This window comes from Gastrolobium bilobum, unplaced genomic scaffold (assembly GCF_033153095.1).
Source record: "Gastrolobium bilobum isolate Gb01-03AN ecotype WA unplaced genomic scaffold, APGP_CSIRO_Gbil_v1 utg10537, whole genome shotgun sequence".
In the NCBI taxonomy this organism is placed as follows: Eukaryota; Viridiplantae; Streptophyta; class Magnoliopsida; order Fabales; family Fabaceae; genus Gastrolobium; species Gastrolobium bilobum.
Genome location: NW_026897921.1, coordinates 389,200 through 395,475, shown reverse-complemented (window position 1 = coordinate 395,475; position 6,276 = coordinate 389,200). Strand labels below are relative to the sequence as shown.

General features: G+C 32.8%; 1 pseudogene; it reads right to left on the bottom strand.

The window, feature by feature from the left end:
- Nucleotides 1-270: 270 nt before the first annotated feature.
- Nucleotides 271-5,220, bottom strand: LOC133311468 (protein DETOXIFICATION 53-like; annotated as a pseudogene).
- Between the last annotated feature and the right edge of the window lie 1,056 nt (nucleotides 5,221-6,276).

Genomic DNA, 6,276 nt, shown 5'->3' with positions numbered 1-6,276 from the left:
ACGGAAATCAAGGGCTGGGATGAGGAGTAAGACTTTTAAATCTTACTCTGGAGTCAAAGGATCCCTCCCCTATATATATATATATATATATATATATATATATATATATATAAAAGTGAGGCCCATGTAAAAACAAGCAGGAGGAAAAAAAAGAATTATGGACCTCACATATTTTGATATGAGATAAAATTATCTCCTATATGATAAACACTAATGCAAGTTACTATACACTCAAAAAATATCCTTGTACAGTATCAAATTGTATGCTGTTTAATTGAGTAGCTCTGTAAACGACATAGGGGTTGGAAGTATAGCTGTGATCATATCAATAATTTGTGTCTCATTTGTGAAAAGTTTCCCCCACACTTTTCTCACAAACATCAAGAAAATGAAGGCTGAGACCCCAAAAGTGAATGCTATGACACGGCCAACCGTGGTTGTACTTTGGGCACGGGAAGGTTGCCAGTCAATGCAGCACTTAATGAAAATGGGGAAACATAAAGAAAACCAGTTGTTTGAATAAGTACACCCATGGTAGCTACTGTAGCTTGTGGATTGCTTAACAAGCCACATAGAAAGAGCATTATCTCGTAACACACCACTCCAAGCACACTGAAATGCAACTAGGCAACGCAAGATTTAGTAATGGTCTCCAACCATGGAAAAAGGCTGAGAGAATTAATGTAGCTCCTTCCCAAGGTTTTAAAGGCTTCTTCAATTCAAACCAGTGGCTAAGGCAATGCCTTTCACCCCTAACTTCAAATATGTAGCTAAGAAATAATTTATGGAAAAGTGTAAAATGGCAGCAAAAGAGGCAGCTATAGTAAGGGCCCGTTAATGTTTAAGAATGACTGTTTATGCTTTGCGGTTTTTTTTACAAAAATTAAAGTTATTTATTTATTTTTTTAAATATTTGGATTTTGACTTTTATTTTTTTTAGAATCTAGATTTTTGAGCTTTCAAAAAAAGGTAGGTTTTTGATTATTATTTTTCATGATTTATGTTTTTTTTTTAAAGCAAACATCCAAACGAACTCTGTAATAAAAAGTGTTTTTTCTTTTCTTAAAGAAAATAGCTTTTGGAGAAAAAAAAAGAGTATATCCAAACGGTAGGGTTGTTAAGCCTAAACTTCTTAAGAAAGACCTTAAGGTGGTGTTTGGTTGGAAGCTTTTCAGCGGATATCTATCTTTCTCAAGTATGGCTTTTAGAAACACCATGTTTGTTTCAACGTTTTTCACCAAAAACCCATCTATCCAATTTGTCTGGATTTATGATAAATATAGATATCCGCACTGTTTAGAAACTCAAGTTGAAGGTGGAATTTTTCGGAAAACCGATTATCTGACTTTTAATGCACTGTTGATTTCATAAAGTTACCTAATTTTCCCAGTAAAGTTTTTCCCCACCAAACAACTTTTTTTTACATTTTTCTACCTATCTCACTTTATCTATCTTTCCAATCATTTCTCTATCTATTTCATTTTCCTACTATTCTAAAAAAATTTCCTGAACCAAACGTCCCCTAATGGATTTAGATGAGCTTGAGCAATCAATTCTGGAATAGAGAAAACCATGTAAACTTGTGCAACCTTCGTGACTTCGTGGTATTGACCAAGCTACTGAAGGAGTGGTGTCATGTTTAGCCATAGTAGTGAAATTGGTATGGAAACAAGAAGGAGGAGACACAAGGTTTTGCAAAAGGTTTGGCTTAGAACTGACCATCTCTTTGCTCCATATGCTTGGCGACAAATTGCATCCATTCCCATTATAAGACCCTTGAGTAATGAATTAGCTGTAATGTTTGCAAACCCAATTGCAAGTGCTCCTCCAGCTAATTCTACTTTTCCTTGGCATCCCAAGAAGAGCATAGAAATGGGCTTAACAATTTTTATTGGGCTTAAGAATCAGTCTGGTATTTATATATTTTGATTGAGTTTCTTTCGTGTAATAGTGATAACGCATGGGCCGAATCTTGTTTGATAGACTTTAAGAAGACAAAAAATTAAATAAATTGAAAACTCTTTTTTCTTTTTTTAAATAGAAAAAGAGTAAATATCATTTTGGGCACTCAGCAAAAAATACGGAATTCATCAGAAAAAAAATTGATTTGTGATTCTCTGAAATTCAAAAAAGACTCATATTAATTCCTCAAAAAAGACTAATATAAGTATTTTTTTTATGAAATTAAAATAGGATATGTGTTTTTTGTTCAGGATCCAAAAAGACATTTACTTATAGAAAAAGTAGTCATATTAATTGTTTTGAAACCAATTGTTTTGATGAAAGACAGGCAAATTTTCCTATGTTCTACGAAAAAAGTTTAGTATATTTATTATTCTCCTAAAAAAAGTCTATGCCAATATTATTACTTTTTAGAGTAAATACTCTTTGTGGATCCTCGATAAAAAACACGGAACTCAATTTAATTTCTTTGAAAAAAGTATTTATTTTAATTCTTTTTTAGACTAATGTGGTTCTTCTTTGAATTTCTGAGCGATTACAATTTCAAATAACTATAATTTCTGAGAGACCACAAATTGAATTTTTTTTAAGGAATTAAAATGAATTTCGTATTTTTTGTTGAGGACCCAAAATAATATTTACTTTGCTTTTTTATCTAGCAAAAAGTAGCAAAAACTAGCAAAAAGTATTTATCATAAAGCACACTTTTGTATTTGATTCAGTTACTACCACAAAAATAAATAAAATAAAACAAAATATAGCACTGAAATTGGTATTATTTCACACTGTTGGAAAATTAAAATCAACTAAAGCTTTCCTTTTGGATTACATTATGATCCAGATAACGTATAGGCCTAATAGTTAGAGGCCTATGAGGGATCCCGAGGTGGTGGGTGCAATGTCCACATTGCGCAGACTATTCTTATTACGCAGAATAGACCCATTGCACAGATTATCGTACTAAGCAAGGCAAAACTTAAAGACTATGAAAGGACATAGAGATTTCACAAGGTCCAACGCGCATGACAACAAGTGTAAATGAGATAGCTTCAACTTGCCACCACTCTATGAAAATAGACTAGCATCTAGACTTGTTAATCAAGAAATAGCCTGTAGGGTAACAACTGTGACAGAAGAGCAATCACCCTAAATAAGAAGAGATGCCGCCAACAAAAGACGACACACAAAACATACTATAAATACAGAGAGAACAATCCCATGTACATATCTCTTAGTTAAACTATAAACACCTCGCATTGATATTGACTTGAGCGTCGAAGTATCTTTGCAGATTCCCTCCCTAATCACTTCCATTGAGAAAGAGTCACAACACATACAAACCAAAGAGAAGCCTATTCCACCATAGAACCAGACTAACTTGCTACAGTTATAAGCAGTGTTTAAAAACCCGGCCCGGCCATCGACCCGGCCGAGGTCAAGGGTCATGGGGTCACGGGGTCACTACGCTGATATATATATATATATATATATATATATATATATATATATATATGAAAATATTAAAAAACAAACCACCAATTAATCTTCAAAGATTCAAAATATACTTAACATAATTCACCAATTACAACCACAAGTCAATATTACACAACATAATTAAAGTATCAAGATATCAAAGTACAAAACTCATATTCTAATGGGGTCACTACGGTGACCCGGTTCTGCATCTTTTGATAAGGTCTCTGACAAAGAAAATTTAAAGGAAGTAAGAATGAGTTTTTGTTTTCCATCAATCGCTGTAAGGATTTCATTTGAATGGGAAAATTCTTACCTTTTCTAGAAGATTCACGGAAGCGAGGTGAAGATTGAAGACGTCTAGGTCACTGGGAGAGAAGAGAATGATTAGATTTAGGTTTATAAGCATTTTTTTTTTTTTTTTTAATAAAACGACATTGTTTCAGGGAATTTTTTTTTTTAAAAAAAAACATGTAGTGACTCTCTTTGATCCTTTGACTCGGGAGTCACTAAAACCCGGCCGAATTTTGGGAGTCGGAGGGGTCGATGTGCATATAGGATCCAACTTGTGACCCCAACCCTCATAGGGGAGGGGTCAGGATTGACCCGGGTCAACCCGGGAGTGAGGTGAGGTTTTAAAACAATGATTCTAAGGCCCATAACCTTCAAGTGTATGTGATTTGGCTAATTCTGTCTTAAACCAGTCAGATCACATTATATACTTGTATTAAATGCAAATAAATTAATTTTTTTTTAATTACAAATCCAGCAATTACTTTTTCAGCATTAATATTCTCAAAACTGATTATCATTATTATTATTATTTAATTTTATCGTACAGTCCTTGTTGGCTAGATTGTCAAATCTAGACTAGACCAAGTGCAATATTATAAAAGAAAAAAAAAGAAAAAAAAGACTAGGTACATCATACCTAGTCTTATTAACTGTGTCGCACTAAATTGAATATTTTTCCCCTTGTTCTTTTATTTTTATAATAAAAATCCGATTAACATTTGAGCTAAGCCCAAGTAACATTTTTATTGGACATGTTTAAATGTAAGGTACAAACAATCAGATAATACAAAATTTTCTCTTGGCGATTTGGAAAGGGTTATATTTATAAAATTTTTGTTTATAAATTCTTACAAATTACATTATGTTTTTTTGAGAGAACACTAGGTTACACTATATTCTTCCGAAAGTACATAGTTTAATTTACAAAAATTTATAATTTTTTTTTAATAAATGAGTACTTCTCCTCTTTATATAATATACTACGGATTGAGATGTCATGTAAGTTTGAGCTTATACACTTTAATTTGTGGAAATTATCTAAAGTAATTATCATTAGTCTAATTCAAGCGAATTATATCAAAATAATTTTTGAAGAATAATAAGATATAAAATGTATAATGTGTTAAAAAAATATATAATATAAAATTATTATTATGACAGTCTGTACTATATGGAGACTAGTTTATTTTATTAAATTCTACTAATTATAAGATTTTTGAATCTTTTGATTTTAATCCCAAAATAAATATATATATAAAAAAAACCTCTACAAATGTAAAATCAGCAACAAAGAAAAGTTTGCAGAACAAAAAACTAACAGAAAGATAAAAAGATAGTTAGAACCTGAGAGAGAGAGAGAGAAAGGCTAGGGAGAAGGGCTGTGTCACTGCTGCTTCTGGTTCTCATTCCTTCCTCATGGTAGTTTCCTCCCACCTTTGAAATCATAGTGTCACCATCTACAATTCCTCCAGATTCAGCACCAGTGCTCATGTTTATCAGAGTTCTTGCTAAAAGGGAAATAACACCAATCTCAGAGATGAGTTGTCCTTATATATTACAATAAACTTCTAAATTCTGTAACTTTAAATAATCTTGTTATTAAATTAGTCCCTTAAAAATTTATAATATATTAACATTCATTTATGCAAAAAACTAAAGTATTGATATAAAAAGATGAATTTGATAATTATTGATGATACATTAATTTTTAGCATACTAATTTAAAAATTTGATCTGTATGTTATTAAAACAACTAGGAAGATTTTGTTGCCCCCAGAGATATAAAAAAATAAAAATAAAATGGAAGAACCGAACCTTATCTCCTAATAAAGATGTATATCAATCAAGGATGTATTTAGGACTCTGAGCTCTGCTTGTTGAGCCAAAACCCTTTCCCACTTAATCAGTAGTAAATGCATCACCTAAACCTTTGTGTTTAATTTATACTTGAGTTTAATTTTCCAATTTCTTAAAATAGTAGTAATCGCTACTACCACTACACCTTTAATTATTGTTTGGTTCATAGGATTTTTATTTGAACCTAATTGATAAGACCAAATACAATATGGGCTGGTTAATATGTATCGAGCCTAATCACACACGATTGAGATGTGAATTGTTGTTCTTTGGTCTTGGGCCTGGAGTTGAAGTTGGATCTTACTTCGTCTCTGTCCTTTGCTGTAGCGCGATGAATCCGAATGGAGGGTACCTGCGAAGACACTCTGATGCTTAAGTCAGTATCAGAGGCAGGAGTTTGTATGTTATTAATGTAAAAGATAATCGTACCTTGGTGTTGTACCTTTTGCTTATATAGTGGTTATGATGCCGCCTTAGCAAGGCGGCTTGGCCAGGCTTGGGCTGCAGGTTAGTGCTAGGACCTGAGTAGCCTTATCTTCTTTGATGTCCAGTTGTAGAGTCGTGGCAAGCTGGAACTGTCTTTCGTCTATTGGAATAAAGACGCGGTGGAGTTGCCTTGGGTCTTAAGTTAGCTTCCTTAAGGAGGTTTTATCCGCGATATGGGCATCGCGTCTTATGCGCGATGTTTGT